The sequence below is a fragment of the Nicotiana tabacum genome, chromosome 16 (genome assembly GCF_000715075.1).
Source record: "Nicotiana tabacum cultivar K326 chromosome 16, ASM71507v2, whole genome shotgun sequence".
Classification (NCBI taxonomy): Eukaryota; Viridiplantae; Streptophyta; class Magnoliopsida; order Solanales; family Solanaceae; genus Nicotiana; species Nicotiana tabacum.
This window is the reverse complement of record NC_134095.1, coordinates 42,795,144-42,819,118: the sequence shown is the minus strand read 5'-3', so window position 1 is coordinate 42,819,118 and position 23,975 is coordinate 42,795,144. Positions and strand designations below refer to the sequence as shown.

Below are 23,975 nucleotides of genomic sequence, written 5' to 3'. Positions count from 1 at the left end.
CAAATCTTTTTCAAAAATGCTTCACACGGAGTATTCGGACGAGCAAAAATCGCTTGCTTTATCTTTGCGCGAAAACCCTTCGTGTCTTCGGGCAATGAGGGGCAGCTGTAAGCACGTGATTTTTGCTTCACGAGCAATCACTCCAAAAGGAAAACAAAAAATAGTGATAAATGGCCTCACTGTACAATTTGTCGTTTTTCCGTGACATGTGTTATTAGTCATGTGTGGGTCTGCCCATTTTGCATTTAATCTTACCAATCAAAATACAAAAACATGTCTGTCAGGGTAGTCAAAATCGTAATTCAGTCGTTAAAAAAGAACGAAAATTCAAAATATATAGGCGTCGTTTGTCCTAGGTTGCGATTTAACTTGCTTAAATATTTTAATTTGGTGTGATAATTGTGTTGAAGCGTCACATGGTTGTTTGTTTTCTTTTCATTTTTTGTTTCATTATTTATTTTTGTTATTTTCATTTTTTTTTAAAAAAAAATAAGAAAAAACAAAGAAAGGGTTGATTTGGGCCAAAAATGAATTAAAATCAGGCCCAAAACCAGGACACAGGTCCAGTCCAAACAAGCTGCCCGGGTACGTCCCAAAACGACGCCGTATCAGCGTCCCTGTGCTGAGCCGTTGATCTGACTCAAACAAACGGTCCTGATCAGGCCACTCATTTAACCCCAAACGACGTCGTCTTAGGCAATTGATCTGAGCCGTCCAACCCCTTGATCCAACGGACCCAGGTTTTCCCCCTAAACCCGTCCAATTTTTTACCCGATCCAGCCTTACCCGGTCTTACCCACTACCAAAACCCAAACGGCACCGTTTCCCCTAAGTGAATGGATCCTGACCGTTAAGATCATCTGATCCAACGGCTCAGATCTAAACCCCTAGACCATATATAAGCCTTCCCTTACACCCCACGCCCCCTATACAAACACCCCATCCCGTCGTCCCCAAAGCTCAAACCCAGACCTCCCATTAGAAACCCTAGCCGCCCCATCTCCCTCGCCATTAAAGTCGGCGGCATGGACGCCGGTGGCCACCTCTTGAACACCCTAGGACCACCTCACTGTCCTAAACATGGATCTGCTATCCATTTGCCTCGAATCACCTTCCTTCGTCTCGAATCTTCATTTGAAGATTTGAGTCGAACTCTAATCTATACCAAACCACCCCATCTTCATACCAGACTCTCCCCTGACCCTCCTCGTGACCAAACCAAACTTGGTTTGGTCTGAATCTACCCGCAACTCCTAAAAAACCAGATCTGAAAATCCAAAACCTTGAACACGGATAGCCTTGGAATCCAGCCGACCTTAACAAAGGTTCGAGGTCTAATAGACCTTAATCAAGGTGTTCTCATGTGAGAACACCCTGATTAAAGTTTGGTTGGCCTCAAATGGTCAAAGCTAAGTCGGACTTGGGTCGTTTCGGTTTAAACTTCCCCAGTAAGTGTCCTCTTTTCCTTTTAGTTTTGATTGAGTTGTCAGCATGATTTGTTGTTTGTTATTATCTGTTATTTTTCCTGATTTCTTCCATCTCTAGCAAAAACCTTTTATTTGGTCGGTTGATTTTCTATGTGTATTTTGAATGTATTCTGTGATATACATGTTCGATTAGATTAGTCGTCAAACGAGTTAATTCATATAGGTTCCCAGTGATTGAACAAAGTTGTCTGAAGTCATTCGGGACTCTGTACGTGTTGTTTATATGAACGATTGATTGTTATGTGTTACGATTAATATAGTCGAGTCGATATATGTCGTCAATTAGTTTCAGTCATTAATGGTAACAACTTGATTCATGTTGTTTATTTCTGCTGTGATCGTATTTGAATCCCATTAGGAACTGAATTGTATTGCCTATTGATTTTGTTCAAATTGAATTAAAGAACATCTAGGGGAAGGTTATAATGGCAGTTCAGACTTTGATTTTAAATATGATGCCATGTTTATTTGGTTTAGACCGTGGGCAGCCTGTGTATGGTTAGCTTTAAGGAATTAAAATAATGGGACAGTATGTGCTGTCAGATTATTGGTTAAATAAACAAGAGATTAAGACACTTTAACAACAAAAAGAGAGAGGGGATGTCAGGGATTTCATGGGAGTTTTGTTATTTAAAATAAGTGAGTGGAAAAACAACAGGGAGGGGGAATTTTGAGTTGTCAAACAGATTGTATAGTGTTAAGGTTAGGCTATAAAAGAGGCAGACCTTCCATTAGAAAGGGAGTTCATTTTTTTGGAGTCTTGAGAGATTCTGTGAGTAAGAAAACTGAAAAAGGAAAAACAGAAATAAATTTCAGAACACTGTGAATGAGTATTGTCTAAAAGAAACTGTGTAAAAGTCCAGTTTGATCAGGTTGTCTTTGTGGTTTTGCTTTTCTGTCGTTTGCCAAGCTTTCTTGTGGTCATTGGATTTCTGTTGCTGTTACATTCAACATTCTGGGCTGTTGTTTCCTACTCTGTTTTTCTGGGATTGTTTATTTGTTGCTCGACTCCTTGCTGAGCTTCATCATTGTTGGTTGGTTGTTGTTGCTGTGTTGTTGCTGTGAATCTGCTGTTGCTGTTGTTTGCTGTGTACTACTCAGCTGATCCTTTTCCTTCTTCTTTTGTTCCTCTATACCAGGTACACAACTAATACTGTCCATGTAATTTGAAAGTCGAGCATGAATACAAAAGGGAAGATTTGAAGACATCTATGTCCACATGTAGTTGCTATATAGATGATCATGTAGTGTGTAATGGTTTACAATCTTGTTTGGGTATTGGAGTTGGTCCTTTCATATAGTGAATACAAAAAATGTAGTATGGTTTAATATCATATGTTGGTTAGGTTGACAGACAAAAGGACTGGCAGTATACTAGGCTATGTCTTGGAAATTAGTTGTGTTTTGTAATTAGCATTCTCTTTTAATGCATGTCAAAGAATAAAACTATCCGCCTCAGTTAGTTTTCATTCTCTTTTGATAAACTGCCTTGTTATAATTATCAAGCCACACCCTTATGACAATTAGCACAAGTCCGCGCCCCTCAACCTTATGAAGGTCGAGCCCAGGTCAAAACAGATCAAACAGACCCGCCTCGGATAAACAGTGGCCCAGGTCTGGCCCATTCCGCATGAGCTGGATTTGGGCCCATAATGTTCGATCAGCTGTGTATGCATGGTCACGTTTCCTTATTCTGTAAAAGCATTTCGGATCCTGCTATAAATAATCTGCAAGCATGTAAATAATTAAGAGATTTTCTTTTATTTTAGAGACGAACTTAATAGGAAATATAGTCATTATAGGTTTATCCTTTAAAATAAAAATGAGACGAGCCTCGACAAACAAAAATGTAGAAGCTGCGGGGCCCTCTAAATGTATATATTAAATACTTAGATTCCGAGACGGGCCGTTTAGCAAATTTCACGGCCCTTCCCAAAATAATAACACGATAGTCTCTTTAGGTGCGCGTTTAATAATCTACTTTCTTAAAACTTGGGGTGTGCATTTCATGCGACCCAGATCCAAATCCCAAAACATCAAATAAAATATGTTCCAGATTGTGGGTGCATTTCATGTGACGCAGTCCAAAGACATGTTTTAAGCGATGTTCACATCCTTTTGAAATAATAACAATAAAGCGGTAAAAAGTTAAAATTGGCACATTGGTTCATAATGGTATTTAAAATCAGATAAATAAGCCGAATATGACAGTTGAGCGACCGTGCTAGAACCACGGAACTCGGGAGTGCCTAACACCTTCTCCCGGGTTAACAGAATTCCTTATCCGGATTTCTGGTGCGCAGACTGTAATATGGAGTCATTCTTTTCCTCGATTCGGGATTAAAATTGGTGACTTGGGACACCCTAAATCTCCCAAGTGGCGACTCTGAAATTAATAAACCAATCCCGTTTCGATTGTCCTTTAATTGGAAAAACTCCCTCGTACCCTCTCGGGTATGTAAAAAGGAGGTGTGACAGCTCTGGCGACTCTGCTGGGGATCTCTGAATTCCTTGATTGTCATTGTTCCAACCTCCCTGATTGTTGTTATCACCCCAGTTGTTGTTGTTGCCATTCCAATTACCCTGATTGTTCTGATTGCCCCAATTTGAATTTTGGTTGTTGTTCCTCCAATTACCATTGCCTTGTTGTTGTTGATTGCCCCAATTTCCTTGGGGTCTCCATTGTTGTTGGTTGGAAGAATTTCCCCTTTGGCTTTGATAATTATTCATGTATTGCACCTCTTTATTCTGCCCATCATAATCATTATCTTGGAATCCACCACAATCATTGTCAAATTGCTCTGAACTCTCTTGGTTCTGTTGACCTCTTTGTCTTCTTTTGTTCACTAGCATGTTGACACCGTTCATGGCATTCACTTGGTGAGGATTTTGAACTTGTTGCAACTGTGCCTTTGCGAGTTGGTTCATTATTGTTGTTAGTTCTGCTATAGCTTGCCCATGATCATGTAACTCTTTGTGCAAATGAATGACCGTGGGGTCACCCTAGGGCACATTGGCTCTACTTTGCCAAGCGGAGGAAGTGTCAGCCATCTCGTCAAGAATGTCACAAGCCTCATCATAAGACATCTTCATGAAGTTGTCCCCAGCAAGTTGGTTCACTATGCACTGGTTTTTTTGTGTTAATACCCCGGTAAAAAGTCTGTTGGATCATCACCTCAGTCATATCACTGTTGGGGCATTCCTTTACCATTGTTCTATAGCTCTCCGAAATCTCATGTAATGGTTTGGTGGGCTCCTGCTTGAAGGCTAAGATCTTATCTCTCAATGTTTCCATAAGCCCCGGTGAGAAAAACTTTGCAATGAACTTGTCCGCCAACTCATCCCAAGTAGTGATGGAATGGTTGGGAAGTCGCTCAAGCCAATCCAATGCCTTCCCTCTAAGTGAAAATGGGAAGAATCTCAACCGAAGTGCATCCTCGGACACATTAGTTTGCTTGCTCCCCCAACAGGTATCCACGAAACCCTTAAGATGTTTGTAAGTATTTTGATTGGCAGCGCCTGTGAAATGACCATGTTGCTCAAGCAATGTCAGCATCATATTGGTAATTTGAAAATTGCCCGCCCGAATCCGGGGTGGGACAATCGTGTTTTCATAGCTTTGGTTTGGAAGCACTCGAGAAGCCACTCTTGGAGATGGCGGGGGAGGGTATGGAATATTATCATTGGCCTGCCGGCCTCTCCTTTGAGCTTGAGGTACTACAGGGACCTCATCATCAATATTTCCATGTACCTCCTCCCCCGGAGGAATATCTCCAAGAGGTGCGTTGTTTAAATTTGCTGCCATTTTGTACCTGAAGTTGTGACACAAAAATTAGTAACACAGAAGGAATGAAGAACAATACACAAAACTATTTAGATAGATAGCCAAAACTGTTAGCTCCACAGCAACGACGCCAAAAAGTGATCGAGGCAACCCTGCACTACTACAAAGTAGCAAGAGTGGTCGAAGCAGCTTTTACCCTAGAAGGTCGGGATCGATTTCCACAGGGAGCCAGAAATGGGAATTGAGTTTTCTATCTAAGTTAGAGTTGCGTAATTGTTCCTAATTGCACTTCTAAACGTAGTTGGTTTGATATTACTTCTAGATTTATACTACTAAGATGCTAAATTAAACTAAGTTAAGCTAAGAGTAAACTATTGAAGGTCTAAAGAGTTAAGAAGGCACTAGGGAAGTAACTTTCTTCTAGGTGGATACTTTACGGGTTCTCGAGTCTAAGGCTAGGTTATCATATTTGGGGATTATGATATAACCATTGCATGATACTTTCGCTCTATACCTCTCGGCAGTTTGAGTGATTTTGTCCTAATTGCCTTTCTCAAGATCAATTGGGTATGATAATTTGTGCAAGCAATTGAGGTTCAAGTCGGGTATTACTATCTCTAGATTTAATCCTTTAATTGGGGATATCAATCTCTTGAATACGCCCGAATTCCTTGTTAGACTAATTTTCCTAGACTTAGGCTCTCTTTCTCAAGAAGAGCCCAAGTCAAATAGGCATAAACTAGTGTTTGCAACCACTAATTCAATATTAAAATAATAAACTAGTCCAAATATCAAAAACTCATAGACATTCAAGCCTTAAAATACAAGACCCATCAATTAACCACACTAGGGTTGAGCCACAACCCTAGCTAATGGGTCTAGCTACTCATGATAATAGAAAAAACAAAGAAATAGATGAAGAAAAACCCATAATATTTAATTACTAGCTAAAACTTGAAGATTCAATGATAAAACTATTGTAAAATTACTCAAAATAGTAATAGAACATTGTTCACGAGCGCAGCTGCTGTCTACAATCCAACTGATTACCTAAAAATGGGAAAAGAAACTATTTATACTATGCCAAATTTTCTGGACAAAAATACTCCTGCGGGGCTAGTGCGAACCGCAAAAAATCGAGTGCGGTCGCACTAAGGCTCTTAGCTTGAAACTTTTATTCTCAGAACTTGGCCACCGCGGGCCGCACAAAATACACCACGGCCGCGGTGGCTTCTATTGCGGTCCGCACAAAAAGGACCGCGGACCGCATTGGAAATATTCTCAAAATTAGCAACTCTCTGAACTCTAGCTTTGTGAACCGCACAAAATCGAGTGCGGCCGCAATGAAGCCAATGCGGTCTGCATGAAATGCTTTGCGGCCGCATTGCTTGAATGTCTGAATTGAGAAATCTCTGAACCTCCTCTTTGCGGACCGCACAGAATGGAGTGCGACCGCATCAGGTTATACTGTGCTTGGATTTGTTCTTGGTACTTGTGCATGTTTCACTCCTTTTTGAGCTGGTTTTGACGAATTGTCACCTTGTTGACCAAACCCTGCAATCAAGTACAACATGTAAGCCTTTGGGACTATTTTGTACACATTTCTAATCAAAACTCATGTAAGGAGTATAAAATGCATCATAATCCCTAGTTATCACATGTCAGTCTGAATTAACTCGACCTTAGCGTTCATTTGCAAATACACAACTTCAGTAGCCCGATTATTGCCTCAACAATCTATATTCCAGATTTACTCTATTCCTATTGTTTCCATATTTTACAGTCATACTTTTAACATGATATGTCAGGACAACATAATAATTCATATAAGCAGAAACACTACCATGACTTTATAAAATAAAATCTCATGTATTAACCAAAAACAAGATAAGCCACATATATAACCACTGTATCAATCAATAATAACTAACTTTGAAGTCCCTTGCTCTGAATTCCATTTTTTGATCTAATGCATACTAGTTTTAAAACGAAATGAGCAATGGAGGTTTAATTCCATCAAAATAATTCAGCTAACCCTGTAATTTGGCATATGAGATGAATAGATCTGACCACTTTAAAGTCAACTCTATATACTTCAAACCACATGAATCAACTACAGTAACAACGAAATCAATTTGAGCAAACAAATATCAATGTTCATAGATAAGCCACAGAAGAGTCATAGACTGTTTTAGGCAAAATTGCATTGCGAGTCTAAATTCTAAAAAGGTTTAAACACGAGAAAGCTTGACATGAACTTTAAACAATAAAGTATCACTAATAATGTCAACATAAATCTCATTTAAAATAGCATATCTACATTGGAGAAAACAGTACCTTGATGGACAAAGAAAAAATAACTGACTTCAACAAAACTGTGGAGGAAGGGAATGGGGCGAAGCTCAGCCAACAATCACGGCCAGTAATCAGCAGTAAATCGCGAGGATTTTAACCTGTTAGAACCAAGAATATGAGAGCAAATAAACTGCAATTCCACAGCGACAGAAATCCCTCTTTTACGCTGTTTTGTTTTTGTTTTCTCTCTTTGTTTTTTGATATTTTTCCTATTTCAGATCTGAGCTTCAATTTCAATTCAAAAACTTTTGTTTTAGCTATTTGGACTGTGAGTTCTACGTGTGTGAGAGTGAAAGTGATGTTAAAATCCTGTGTGAGAAGAGTCTGGGGGAATTTGTATGTGTGAGTAGAGGAGAATGAATATATGTGAGAGTGAGGTGAGAGATGGGGGGATAGGGTTTTCCTTTTGAGGGAAGGGGTCTGTTAATCATAAGGGATTGGAAGATAGTGTGTTTTAGTAGGTGAGGGCAAGGGGAAACGACGTCGCTCCTGGACTGAACGGCGTCGTTTGGGAACTGAGCTAGGTGGGTCGGATAGACAGGGGAATGGGCTGAGGCGGATTTGGCAAAGACTGGGCGTAAGTGTTGGCCCAGTTCCCATTTTGAGCTCAATCAAACCTTCTCCTTTCTCTTTTCTTTTTTACATTTTAGCCACTAATTAACTAATATAATATTAAGAATTTGAATTGCATAATTAACCTATTACATGAATTATCTAACAGCTAATTAATTTGCAGATTAACCAACTTAATTATTAATTTGAACCTAACATACAAAACAATCTAAAGTATTTTTATATTTTAATAAGGTATTTATGTAATTATGTTCTTAAACTACGAAAAAAAATCTAAAAAGGCAAAGATAAATAATAAATAAAAAAATTGATGGTTTTAAAATATTCCTAATGAGGCAAATGATCTATTAATAAAATAAAATGCAATCAAGCACACAAATAAACTTCTTAAAATTCTATAAGAGCAATAAAAAAAATTATTTTGAATATATTTTAGGAATAATTACATATATGGGCAAAAATTACGTGCTCACAAAAATAGTTAAGCAAAGGATCAAGCAATGTATAGGAATTCAGGTTGCCACGACCCTAAACCCGAACCCGGTCATGATGGCGCCTCTCGTGAAGACAAGGCCAACCGACACTTCTCATTTCAGTTTTAAGCAATTAAACAATAAGAATCAATTCTAAAACATGATAAATAATCCAAAAGTGAACAGTGAACATTACAGTTGCGGAAAATAAACCCAACACAGCCCGATACTGGGGTATCACTAGTCATGAGCAACTACCAAATCCGGATAAATACAAGAAAGGTCTACAAAACTACTACAGAGTCACTAATCAGAGAAAGGAAATGAGATAAAGGGGGAGAAACACGGGGTTGTGGACGCTGAACAGCTACCTCGTGAACTCTGAATTCTGCCGGGAGCTCTCAACCCTCGCAAGCAGGATCAGCAACGCCTGAATCTGCACACGGGTGCAGGGAGTAAAGTGAATACTCCAACTCAGTGAGTAATAATCATAAATAAAGATTGAAAGTAAGAAAACACGTAAGGCACATTATAGGATATAAGGAAGCAGTAAAAACCAGTAAAACAGTGAAGCAGTAAAGATGCGTAAAATTACTGAGTTCAGTTTAAACTTCATAAAATGCCTTTTTCAATAATTTAAGCAATAAAATGACAGGCAAATAGGAAAAATAAATAACATAAACGATCGCCCCTTGGGAACAATGTCAACAAATCCGCCCCTCGGGTAATATCTCAGAACGATACCAGCCCCTCGGGCTATATCTCACATCACAATGGGTACCCGCGCTCACTGGGGGTGTGAAGACTCCTGGAGGGGACCCTTACGGCCCAAGCGCAATATCGAGCTATCTCGTGGCATCATCACTAGGCTCTCGGCCTCATATCAACAAGCTACCTCGTGGCGTACATATCTCAGGCCCTCGGCCTCATAATCTTAAACAATGTTTCCTCACAATATAGGCCTTCGGCCTTACTCAGTCAGAATCCTCACAAGTCACTCGGGTAATAGTAAAACATGATTCTCAGCCCAAAATATCATTTAAAGATCATTTAAGTGTTAAAACAGAGTAAACATGGCTGAGTTATGAAAACAGTGAAATATAGCATGACTGAGTTCAAATATAAAGTCAAAACAGTGAGGAAATATCAATAAAAATCCCCTAAGGGTTCAAATAGTTAGCACGAGGCCCAAATACGACATTCCGCCCAAAACATGATGATAGCAAATAGATTTCAGTCAAATACGCGGTAAAATAGTCATTCGGGACGAACTAAGTCACAATCCCCAAAAGTGCATGACGCCACGCTCGTCATCAAGCGTGTGCGTCATCTCAATATAGCACAACGATATGCAATCCGGGGTTTCATACCCTCAGGACATCATTTACAATCATTACTCACCTCAAACCGGTCCAAACTCTAGCCTACGACGCCTTTGCCCTCAAATCGGCCTCCACTCACGTCGAATCTATCCAAAATCAGAATCACGGCGTCAAAATATGCTAAGGAAACGAAGCTCAAGCGAAAATATTTAATTTATAACATAAATCCCGAAATTACAAAGCCCGACCCCTGGGCCCACGTCTCGAAATTCGATAAAACTCACATCAATAGGTTCATTATCTCCCCACGAGTTCATCCATATCAAAAGTACCAAAATCCGGCCACAATAGGTCCCTCAAATCCTCAAGTCTAGGTCTCCAATACCAAGCTCTAGTTTCCCCAATTTTAACTCTTAAATTTCATTAATTATAGCTCTAATCCATGAAATAATACCATAGGAATGAGTTTTAGGTCCAAAATCCTTAAATTACTGAAGTTCCCTTGAAACCCTTCTTCAAAATCATCCAAAAAGCTCCAAAGCCGACTTAGAAATGGTGGAATAACTCAAAAATCGTGAAGGAAACAATTTATATATTATGGCCTAGGGATTTCGCATCTGCGGCCAAATTCCCGCTTCTGTGGTACCGCTTCTGTTGTCAAGACCTCACTTAAGTCCTCATTTTCGCATCTGCAATTAACTATCCGCACCTGCGCCATCGTAGGTGCGGTTCTCCAACCGCTTCTGCGGTTTCTGCCTCCCTTACCTTCTTCTGCTTCTGCGGCCTTCTTCCTTGCATCTGCGGCATCGCACCTGCAGTCCCCAACCGCAGGTGCGGAAATACCAGAAGCAGAAAATCTGCAGCTTCACCAAAAATTCCAAACTCTCCGTCAACAATCCAAATTATCCTGCGGCCCCCGAGACCTCAACCAAAAGCACAAAAATAACCCATAACCTTATTCAAACTTATACCAATCTTCAAAACACCTCAAACAACATCGAAACAACCAAAACATATCGGATTCAAACCTAAGTTTTCCAAAATCTTTCGAATTCCGCTTTTGATCAAAAACCCAACCAAACCACGTCCGAATGACCTGAGATTTTACACACGCATCCCAAATAACACAACGGAACTACTGCAACTCTCGGAATTCCATTTCGACCCCTATATCAAAATCTCACCTATCCACCGAAAATCGCCAAAATACCAACTTCGCCAATTCAAGCCTAAATCTACTCCGAACCTCCAAAACTCATTCTGATCACACTCCTAAGTCCCAAATCACCTCCTGAAACTATCTGAACCATCGAAACTCACATCCGATCCCTCTAACACATAAGTCAACATCTGGTTGACTTTTCCAACTTAAGCTTCCTCAAAAGAGACTAAGTGTCTCAAACCTTACCAAATCCTTTCCGAACCCGAGCCAACCAACCCGATCACATATAGAACTGATAAACAAGGCAATACGAAGCAGAAATGGGAGAAACGGAGAGGTAACTCATGAGACGACTGGCCGTGAGGTATAGTTGGGAGAGGCAAAACAAGTTCCGGAATGGATTAAGAGAAGACATTAGAAGAAATTCAAAAAGGAAATAGTGACACAGGGGTGGCTCTAAGGATAAGCCACTCGTTGCCTTAGCTAGTGGCGGATCCAGGATTTTAAAGCAATGGGTGCTCCATTGTCCTTAAGTTAACTTGACGCATCGTATCACTATTTGAAATTAAAATGAGACAATTCACTGCAAAAATATACGAAAAATAACACGGCATAACTGCTCTCAAAATAATAAGTGGATATATATATATATATATATACACACACACACACATTTATGTATGTTATATACAAGAAGTACATAAATGTTATACACTTTTGTGGCAACCGAATATAAATACTTTTGGCTGCGGGCAAAAAGTAATCTTTGCTCAAAAGCATATTATTACGAACATTACAACAAAATTAAATGGATTACTATTTTTGGACAATTAAAGTATTTCATTAATCTCCACATTTGAAATATGTTTAAGTGATAGTAGCAGATAAAAGAAAGAAAAGCGAATTTGAAGGGGAAAAAAGAAAGAAAGGGAAAAGGTAACAAGAAATATGGAAAAATAGCTTAAAAGGGGCAACCGGAAAATAGAAAAGAATGGAAAATATCAAACAAGGAAAGGTCTTCCCCATTCCAAAACATACAAAAAAGCTCTTGCGCCTCACACCAGTTTCGATCCCTCAAACAAACAAAATAAAAGCCTACAATGTAATCTCTAAACCAAAGCACCCAACCCAGCTTTTAGTTTGTGGGTGCTCATTGTTCTTGTATTTGAGTTTTCCATTAATTTCTCATAAAATACACAGATCCTACCCCAAATGAATTAGTCGAGTCAGTGGCAAGGGCGACTCTAAGGCTTTGGGCAGTGAAGTTGTTGCCCCTAAAATTTAAAGGCCCCAAATTTATTTTAAACTCTTATTATTATTATTATTATTATTATTATTATATACTATTTATTTTATACAATAAATTTATAAATTATGATAATTTTCTTCTCTATATTTTTTGTTATTTGATTGAGGTTATTTTATATCAATAAATTCATAAATTATGATAATTTTTTTTACTCATTGATTAATATATTTATTTCATTCTTCAATTTTAATTTATCCTTTTTGTAGATAAGAATTGAGTTATATACATAGACAACATAATGAATTTCTTTAATAATCTTCTCTATTACTGCATGAATGCAAAAGCTTTTATGCACCGGTTTTCTTTTAGTGTAATTCAATATATTAATTTAGGTTATTTATAATTTATTTAGATATTCACCAGCGAGTGCTACTTAATAGAATAAACTACAATTATCGTTTGAACTGATCAGAAGGTATAAATATTTTTTATACCGTCAATGCTCAAAACTTAAACTATTACGCTATGTACATTCATTTCTTCTTCTTCTTCTTCTTCTTCTTCTTCTTCTTCTTCTTCTTCTTCTTCTTCTTCTTCTTCTTCTTTTCTTGTGATGATACCCAAATCAAAATTTCACTTTAGCTCTGGACCTCAACATTCGATAATCCACCACTTTATTTTGTATGCTCTTTTTCCAAGATGTTTTTATTTTAAATTCTCTATTTTTTGTCTTAAATGATTAATTTGTCATTTAGAAAGATTTTTTTCGTTAGTGTACAAATGTTATAAAATAAATTTAAGGGTCTCTTAATATGATTTTGCCTTAGGTCACGAGATCCATTGAGCCGACTAATGGAGGGCAAGGAATTGGAAGATTTTCAAGGGAACAAATGTAAATACGAAGATAGCAGTTACACAAATAAAGATGGAAACAATAGAGAAACTATAGTTAGTTAAACTGTCCAGGAAAGCTCGTATATGTCAAGGATTAATTCAGCAGCTTATATATAATTAGTTATCTGTTGGAGGCCTAGCATATGGAATACTCTTCCTAGAAGATGGTTGTAGAACTAGTTGCTCTTTAGGTATATTAATTATTTTGTTTGTTACGGTAATATTCACAATTGTTACCGGAAAAAAACTTTTGCAGATGAAGTGGGAGATTGATTTTACTGCTAATAAGGCATAAATTATATCATTGAATAATATACTATATTAGCTACTTAATAAGGCAATTAAGGCAGTGAATGGAAAAGAATCTCAAAAAAAAAAAAAAAAAAAAAGGAATCACAACCACACAAATGAATGAATAACATCAATCAATTTGAAATTTCTAAATGATAGGAGTATATTTTGCTAGAAAAAGGGCCCTGGTAAACGGGCCTTTGTGAAGTATCCAACTGAGTAGGTCCTTAGGTGCTTGTTTCTTCTTTGATAAAAGACTTTTGAAAGTTCTTTCTTCAAACTACTAAAAAAATCCGCAATGAAATTCTTCTTACCAATTTTCAACTCAATTATCTGCTATATTAATGAAATTTTCTGTTGCATTTTCTCTAAGAGGGAGGTTCTCTCTTGTCAAGTAAACTATCTTCAGTAGTCTGGAACATTTACAAGGAGTTCAGTTTGAGAGGAAGCACCACTTCTTATCGAATTAACATTTTACAACATTTTTTTTGTAACAATGACTCTATTCTATCTTTATCATTTATCAATGCGTGCAAGTTTTGTTATTTTTTAAATGAATCATTAGGAGTTTCCAGCTGCATAACAAGTGTTCAAATTTAGCAACTTTAAAGATTATATTTGATCAGAGTAATATAATATAAATGAAAATAAACTTTCTTCCAAACTTAATTTGAGATTGAACCAGTTAATTTGTTGTCGGGCAAGTCAACACGGTAATTCTCTTATCCCAGCTCTGAGGCCTAGCAAAACTGTTCTCATTACTTTAACATAACAGTCAAATTCCCAATTTTATTTGGAATTACCCCGGTCAACAGATTTGACGTGGCAATTTTAACTCAAACCTATTTGACCAGTTAAAGGTTGGGTTAGTCATTGACCCGCCAATTTGTTGAACTCAATACATCTTAAGTAAAAATTGTATGGGGTAACCATTTTTTAAAGTGGTATTTACTTTTATCTAACATTTTTCAATGCTTAGTAATAATAGTCACTAGTCTATTAAAATTAATATGAAAAGACTGTGTTACCTTTCTTCTATGTCTTTCATGTTAGAGAGAAGAACTGTGAATGGCGGCACCCTTTCTTCAGACAGAATGTAATACATATTACAAGATGCAGTATTCACCAGCAACGGATCTCACAAAAATCTGTCAAACACTCAAACCATTACAGCTTGCCACCCAAATGTAAAGCGCATAGCATATGATAGAAATTCAGAAAAGTACAGTCCCTAAGGTGTACTCCATGTCTGGAAAAAAAAATGCACTCAAACTGGTCATGCAATCTTCTCTGCAAATTTTGATACATATGTATATTTTACTTGAAATACATAATTTTGTTAACTCTTGTAAAAACTTATTATTTCTCTTATGAAATGTTTACTATTCGTTGATGGACTTAAAGCTTATGCTATAGAATGTTTGGTTTTCTTCTACGTTATGGATCCTGAACTTGCAGTTACAACTTCAAAAGTTAAGGACACTTGGTCCTGAACTTCGAGTTCCAAGTTCAAAAGTTAAGGACACTTGGTCCTGAACATAGAATTACAAGTTCAAAAGTTAAGGACACTTGGTCCTGAACTTAGACTAACAAGCTCAAAAGTTAAGGACAATAGGTCCTGAACTTACAGTTACAAGTTCAAAAGTTAAGGACAATAGGTCCTGAACTTAGGCTAAGAAGCCAGAAAGTTAAGGATAATAGGTCCTGAACATAGACTAACAAGCTCAAAAGTTAAGCACAATAGGTCCTGAACTTAGACTAACAAGCTCAAAAGTTAAGGACACTTGGTCCTGAACTTAGAATTACAAGTTCAAAAGTTAAGGACACTTGGTCCTGAACTTAGACTAACAAGCTCAAAAGTTAAGGACAATAGGTCCTAAACTTACAGTTACAAGTTCAAAAGTTAAGGAAAATAGGTCCTGAAGTCCTGAACTTAGACTAACAAGCTCAAAAGTTAAGGACAATAGGTCCTGAACTTAGGCTAATATGCCAAAATGTTAAGTACAATAGGTCCTGAACTTAGACTAATAAGCACAAAGTTAAGCACAAAAGTTCCTAAACTTAGACTTAGACTAACAAGCTCAAAAGTTAAGGACACTTGGCCATGAACTTACAGTTACAAGTTCAAAAGTTAAGGACAATAGGTCCTGAACTTAGACTTACATGTTTAAAAGTTAAGGACAAGTAGTCCTTAACTTACAGTTACAAGCACAGAACTTAAGGACAGGTGGTCCTGAACTTCGAGTTCCAAATTCAAAAGTTAAGGACATGTAGTCCTGAACTTCGAGTTGCAAATTCAAAAGTTAAGGACATGTAGTCCTGAAATACTGAACTTAGAGTTGCAAGTTCAAAAGTTAAGGACACTTGGTCCTGAACTTTTATGAGCAGAAGGGTGTTTTCGTCCGAGCAGGTAAAGTTTATTAAAGCAGTGGAACAGTGGCTTTAAAATAAATACATATGTTATTAGTGGCTAAATGTACACTTCCCCTTAAATCTTGACGCAAACCATTCCAGCTCATCTAAAGTTGGGCTGATTTTTAGCCCAAATTGATTCATGAGCAATTTTGCTAAAATATCTTTCAAATAAATTTTTTAGTTTGATATGCTATATATTGCCATAACAAAAGATAAAAAGTCTTATTTGATTGTTAAACAATTTATAAGAAAATAATACACATTAATTAAAGCTTGATAAGAGTTGGACGGGTTTGGCTATGATTCAAATTTTAATCTAACTAGGCCGAACCCATTTCAACCCAAGTTACTTTTAGGTGGGTCAATGATTCACATATTTCTTGACTCAGCCCATTTTGACTCATCCAAGATGTAATGACCCGATAGGTCATTTTGAATTTTAGCCTTCATTTTCGTGTTTCGAGACCTCGATTAGCTCCGTTTAGTATTTTTCTATTTACATGTGTAGTCCGTATCTTATTTCGAAAGATTTTATGTGAAATGATTTAAGTTGACTATGGCCAATATTTTATATAAACGGACCCAGATCGGTATTTTGACGAATCCGGTGTGTCCGTATCGTGATTTCGGACTTGGGCGTATGCTCAAAATTGAATTTGGAAGTCCCTGACTTGTTTTGACGTGATTTGTTGAAAACTAATAATTTGAAGGTTTAAGGAATTCTGAAGTTTGACCATATGTTGATTTTATTGCTACCAGGTTCGAATTTTGGTTCTGGAACTTGGTATAGTATCATTTTACTATTTAAGACTTGTCTGCAAAACTTGATGCAAAACGGAGTTAATTTGATATGATTTGGACGCTCGGTTGTGAATTTAAAAGTTCTTGAGTTTATTTGAAAATTTCATGCATTTTGATATCTGATTCGTAATTCTAGGTGTTATTTTGGTGTTTTGATCACGCGAGTTAGTTCGTATGATGTTATTATATTTATGTGTATGTTTGGTTTGGAGCTCGAGGGGTTCAAGTGAGTTTCGGATAAGCTATAGATCAATTTTGGACTTAGAGGATTTGCTGGTAAAGCTGTTCCTGCTGTTTGAGGACGAGGAATTCATTTTTCGCGAACGCGAAGTAGTGGGGGTTAACCCTTTGCGAACACGGTCTCCATCTTGTGAATGCGTAGTGGAGGGAGGGACCTGGGGGAAGTTAGTCAGTTGTTCTAAGCGAACGCGAGCCTAGGCTCGCGAACGCGAAGGCCGGGGGGGACAGACCATCACGAATGCGTATAACATCTCGCGAACGCATACAAAATCTCGCGAACGCGAAGGTCAGTAAGCCGTAATGATTTGCGAACGCATCAGATTTCTCACAACCGCGATGAACACCTGACGCCCAATCTTTAAAACTTCTGAATACCGGGAATCATCCTCTTTTTCACCATTTTCAAGTTTGAGCTCGTCCTAGGGGTGATTTTGAAGAGGTTTTTCAGCACAACTTCATAGATTAGTATATTTTAACTTGTTCCTTACATTTTCATAAACACCCATTGATCTTAACCTTTAATCTATGTTTCTCCATGGTAGAAATTAGGGACTTAGGTAGAAATTGGAGATTTTGAGATATTGAGGTCGGATTTCAAAACTAATCACATAACCGGGCTCGGGGGTGAATGAGTAATTGGATTTTGGTGCGAATATCGGGTTTTGACCAAGCGGGCCTAGGGTTGACTTTTGTTGACTTTTTTCAAAAATATTAATGATTGAATCTTTTTCACTCGTGGGTAGTTTCTAAAGCTTATTTTGAATTATTTGAAATATATTTTGTTAGATGTGATTGGTTTGGAGGTTAATTCTAGGGGGAAATCCGCGATTGAGTATTGATTTGGTTGCGAAGTGAGATAAATATCGTGGTTAACTTTGACTTGAGGGATTAGAACTTGTTGGTCTATTTGCTATGTGTTTTACGTGGAGGGACAACTTATATGTGAGGTGACGAGTATCTATGCATTGTCATTTGGTTAAAACATGCAGGTGGAAATTATTTCTTTGTATTATATTGTTTTGTTAATTATGATTACATGCTTAGGTTAGATTATTACTTCTTTGATTGTTCGTTTCGTATTTATTGCTTATTTCAAAGCTGTTGAATATTCTTTTGGAATTTGAAGTTTGATATCATGACACCATATTTGAAGTTAAATTATTCTCCGTATGGGTTATTATTCGAATTCATCTTATTATTGTTATTATTTGGTGAGGAGGAGAGTAAATACACGAACGGTGATGCCGTGCCATTTCATTTATATTATCATTATTAAATGGTGAGTAAGAGCGCAAAGGGTGATATCGTACCATTTCATTTATATTATCACTATTATATGGCGAGGAAGAGAATAAAAGTACAACGAGTGATGTCGTGCCATTATATTCATCATATTATTATTGCATGGTGAGGATGAGAGTAAAAGCACAAAGGGTGATGCCGTGCCATTTTCGTATCATTGATTTGACTGATTTCCAGTTTTGGTGATTTACTTGGTTATTTTGTGATTTCATACTTGCCGTATTTATTATATCTTCCTATTTTCGCATGTTCCCTCCCAATTAGTATGTTATCATTCTTTGTTATTATTGATGCTTTATTTACACTTGTACAAGTTTATTTACGTAGATGTTTTGTCATGGTCTCGTCATTACCTCGTCGAGGTTAGGCTCGACACTTACGGAGTATATTGGATCGGTTATACTCATACTACACTTCTGCACTTGTTGTGCAGATACTGGTATTGGTCCCAGCGCTTCATGAGGTGCATCAGCTCGGATCATTTCATATGGAGACTCGAGGTAGATCTGCTGGCATCCGCAGACCTTGAAGTCCCCTTCCATTTCCCGCTTTTACTGTTTATTTCCTTCGAAACAATTGTATTTATTTCAGACCTTGGTTGTAGACTTCTAGTTGCATGTGAACTCATGACTCAGGATTTTTGGGAGTAGATGTCATCACATGGTTTATATCAGTACTGTGTTAGACTTGGCTTTTATTTCTCGTTGAATATCATTATTGTGTTTTTAACTGTTAAAACTGGTTTATTGATTATTTCATGTCAGCTTGCCTAGCAAGTGGATGTTAGGCGTCATCACGACCCCGAAGTTGAGACTCCGGATCGTGATACACAATCAGTCTAACCTGCCCATTTGACAACAAGTTACAATGGTTCTGAACTTTCCCAATTCCTAAAGGGTTATCCATAGAATTTACTATGAAATCCATAAGGAGAAACTTCGGGTATGGTGACACATACAAGAAAAATATTTCCAGTCAATTGGTTAAAACTCAAATCAAGATGCGTAATTCTAAAGGCCCTGAGATTAAAACTCTATATTTGTAAAGTGATTTCAATTCTCCTATTTCTTCTTTGTTGAGCCGTTTGATGGGTTTTGGAACAATAAAGATTTGTCAAAACACTAAATTCTGGTGGAATTGAATTCCAAGACTAATTAACTAAAATGACAGTATTCTTTTCTTATAACAAGCACAACTGCTGCTGCCTCTTTTACAGAAGCAACTAAAGCACTAGATAAACATACTAAGAGTATCCATGGTTTTCCATTACTATCTATCATTTTATTCTGCGTGTTAATTAAATCCGTTATCACTGATTTTATCCATGAAATTAGGCATAGATGATGGAGATATGTTATGATGGATAATCTCTAATTGCAAACTCATTCCATTTTAGGAGGACTTGTTCCTAGATTGGATTGATAGTAACAGGATAAGAATCCTTGTTTTTATGAAAAAACACAAAATAAAAGGAGTCTTAGCCCCTCAAAACAGACACAATTGAGCAGATTTTTTGAGCACTATAACAACAACAACAACCCAGTATAATCCCACTTAGTGGGATCTGGGGAGGGTAGTGTGTACGCATATCTTACCCCTATCCTGGGGTAGAGAGGCTGTTTCCAAATAGACCCCGGCATCCTTCCCTCCAAGAACTTCCCACCTTACTCGAACTCATAACCTCTTGGTTGGAAGTAGAAGTTGCTTACCACCAGAGCAACCCCTTTTGTCTTTTTTTGAGCACTAATTAACTGGAAAAAACACTGGTAGAACGGATTTAGCCGCAACAATTGAGACTTTCACACTTAGCTTGAAGCAATTCTTCTTTCTCTTAAGTCATCAAAACTCGTGCAACTCAAGTAAGATATTTACTACTGCAAGGCTGGAATCCTGTTACATTACCACAAAGACCTTTATTACCTTCTAATGAGGCATTCATAAAAGCTTTATTATTTGGTATTGGACCTTCCAACTCATTGTATGACAATATGACATCCTGCAAACCACTCAAACTTATAAATTCTTTAGGAATGCGGCCAGAGAGGTGATTGTGGGAAAGATTGATGATTTCCAAGTCCTGCAAATGGTACAACTGAGGGGGTATTTCTCCATCATGAAGATTATGGCTCAAATCAAGCACATTAAGGTGAGTTATCCTTCCTATCTCCATCGGAATGTTCTGGCCAAATCTGTTGTTGCTCAGGTTCAAGTGAATCAGTTTCATGTAATCTCCTATAAACATCGGGATTGACCCATTAAATACATTGCCTGACAAATCAAGGGTTTCTAACTTTGTTAGTGACCCAATTTCCCCAGGTATACTGCCAGAAATTTTGTTGTTTTGCACAAAAAGATTAACTAGAGAGGTCAATTTTCTAAATTCCTTGGGAATCTGCCCAACCAAATGATTTGATGAAAGATCAAGTCCTAGTAGCCCTCTCAGGTTTCCAATCTCTGGCGGTATGTTGCCACTAATGTTATTTCTGGCTATCCGCAGATCAGTCAAATTCTCGCATTTTCCCCAGTTGCTGCTGAGTTCACCATGAAAATCATTTTCACTCAAATTAATTAATTGAAGCTCTGGATAGATACCAAAAGCTTCAGATAAGTTCCCGGTGAAACTGTTGTTATCAAAGTGAACCCTTTTGAAACTCGAGCACTTGCTCAAGCTTCTTGGAATTGGCCCTGACAGCTTGTTACTATTCACCGTGAAGTTCTCAAGTTTCTCACCTTGGCAAAGATTCTCAGGCAAATGGCCTGAAAATTGGTTTTCATCCATTTCCAGCACAACCAAGTTATCCAAATAGGCAAGTTCTGGTGGAATGGAACCTGAAAGTTTATTGTCCCGGAGATACAGAGTTTGTAAATTTCTCAGATTGCCCAAGGAAGCTGGAATTGACCCAGTAAGTTGATTACCGGATAATTGCAGATCAGTGAGGTTTTTCAAATTCCCCAACTTACTAGGAATGGAACCAAAAAGTTGGTTATTGTAAAAGTGCAAGAGTTGGAGCTCAGTTAAGTCACCTATTGTTTTGGGAATTGGACCAGAAAGATTGTTTGTGTGGAAGCTTAAACTATGAAGTGACTTCATCTTTCCAATTTCAACAGGAATGGGACCAGACAATTCATTAGAGAAAGCATTTCACGCTTTTGCTTTGATCAAGTTACCTATTTCTGGAGGAATATGACCTGTTAACTGGTTTGTATCGAGATAGGCTTCAACAAGGTTAACGAGTTTCCCTATTGCTGCTGGAATGGAGCCAGAAAGCTGATTCTCATAAAGTGACAAAGAAGACAGGTTGTTCAAATTCCCCAATGAAGCAGGAATTGAACCATTAAGAGAGTTAGTATATAAAGCTAGCTCAGTAAGAGACCTTAGGTTGCCTATTTCTTCCGGAATGGAACCATTTAACTGGTTGTCAAAGATATGAAGGGTCTCAAGCTTTCTTAGTGACCCGATTTGTGGAGGGATTGTGCCTGAAATCTGATTGATGGACAAGTCAAGATAAACTAGATTAGTGAGTTTACCTATTTCAGGGGGATTGTGCCAGAGAGTTGGTTCATGCTAAGATCAACATATTCAAGAAAAGGGAGAGATGAAAATGGAAAATCATAGAGTACGCCAACAACACTAGCATTTGTAATATTCAACCTGTTGACCCTACCATTTAAGCATGTAACTCCATACCAACCCCTGCATGCATCAGAACCTGTCGCTCCTACGCTGGAAGAATTCTTGGAACCAACAGGACCTAGTTTCCATGAAGACAATAAGGTATTATTCTGGTTTTGGAAAGTTGCTTTCCATTTTAGGAGAGCAGTTACTTCCCCGGTGGAAGCAAAAGAAACTGTGAAGAGATATAAGAGAGTAAAAAGGAAAGAAAATATTCTGTGAACCTTCATTATGACTAAAGGATTAATTTAAGTTGATTGTCTTGGTTATTGATGAACTTGTGCAGGGGTAGAGTTTTATAGTGTAGTGAATCATTACAAGTCTTGCGAGTCAATGGTCATTTATTTTCTCAGCTTGTGAAATACGGGTAGAAGGACTTCAAGTCAATGAGTCAATGTCTCACTAAATCCATAGAAGGAAAAAGGAAATTGCATTCCAATTGGCCAAGCTTTAATTTGTGGAAATATAGAGAGATTCTTCTCCAGAACTATTCAGAAGTCTTTTGCATTGACGAACTAATGGACATGCCTGTCAATACTTGTATCATCTTCGTGGGCCACGTAATGTGGAATTATTGCAAGTTTTTCTCACACACAGCACATCTGACGGGCGTACGCAGAAATTTTTATAAGTAGTGTCGAAATTTATAAAAGAACGAGAATAATAACTTTAATTATCATATTTCTAAGTAAGAAATAGCTTTAATATATTGGTTTTGTTGAGTCTTAAGTTAGAAAAGGTCTCGAGTTCAATTCTAATTCATCACAATTTTTAATCACAGAGGCTCTCTCAAATATTTACAAAAAAATTATGCTAAAAATTATCATATTTCTAGGTAAGAAATAGCTTTAATTTATTGATTTTGTTGAGTCTTAAGTTAGAAAAGGTCTCGAGTTTAAAGAGGAAGGCTGTAGACTGAATGAAAGGGAGTTGATTTTATTAATGAAGTAGTAGCTCTTTATATAGAGCAAAATTACAACAATAAATCTTCTGGAAGATACAGATACATACAACCTAACAAACTCCTAAAGAAAAGGCTAACAAAAAGATACAGAAAAGATACAAATAAGGGCTATGTTAATGGATAAGGTTGAATCAATTAAGAGTCCTTTACACGCCCCCCGCAAGGTGGGGCTGGTGTCATTAGACCCAACTTGGGATACATACATACAAATGCAGAGCTGGGCAGCGGTTTCGTAAGAATATCTGCTACTTGATCTACAGCATGAAGGTGATGGACCTCGAGAGCCTTAGACTGCACAAGCTGACGAACAAAGTGAAAATCTATCTCAACATGTTTCATACGGCTATGAACAGACGGATTGGCACAAATGTAAGTAGTGTTCATGTTGTCGCAGAGAATGCGAGGAGAACTGGACAGTGGAAAGTGAAGCTCATGAAGCAAGTTTTTGAGCCAGACAACTTCAGAGGTTGTAGCTGCAACAACTTTGTATTCAGTCTCAGTAGACAATCAAGAAACAGAACGTTGCTTCTTAGAAGACCATGAGATAGGAGAATTACCAAGATATACAACATATCTTGTTATAGAGGTTCGATCAAGTGGGTCACCAGCCCAATCCGAATCAAAATAGGCAACTAATTGAGTGGCAGATTTTTTAGCAAGCGTAATACCAAGATAAGTAGTGTGACAAAGATATCTCAGAAGACGCTTGACAGCTTTCCAGTGAGAAACACCTGGTTGATGCATAAATTGAGATAATTTGCTTACTGTCACACCTCCTTTTTCCGCACCCGCGAGGGTGCAGGGGAGTTTTCCAATTTAAGGACGATCGAAAACGGGATTTATTTGTTTATTTCAGAGTCGCCACTTGGGAGATTTAGGGTGTCCCAAGTCACCAATTTTAATCCCAAATCGAGGAAAATAATGACTCCATATTACAGTCTGCGTACCAGAAATCCGGATAAGGAATGTTGTTAACCCGGGAGAAGGTGT

General features: G+C 37.7%; 1 long non-coding RNA gene and 1 pseudogene across 1 annotated transcript; both read right to left on the bottom strand.

Annotated features, from left to right (window-relative positions):
- Positions 1–6,187: 6,187 nt before the first annotated feature.
- Positions 6,188–8,045, bottom strand: LOC107792840 (uncharacterized). Its single transcript, XR_001649614.2, has 2 exons — positions 7,609–8,045; positions 6,188–6,825 (listed from the first exon to the last, which is right to left on the bottom strand). It is a non-coding gene; the product is annotated as an uncharacterized LOC107792840 (long non-coding RNA).
- An 11,688-nt stretch (positions 8,046–19,733) lies between these two features.
- On the bottom strand, positions 19,734–22,305 carry LOC107792839 (uncharacterized; annotated as a pseudogene).
- Positions 22,306–23,975: the final 1,670 nt, after the last annotated feature.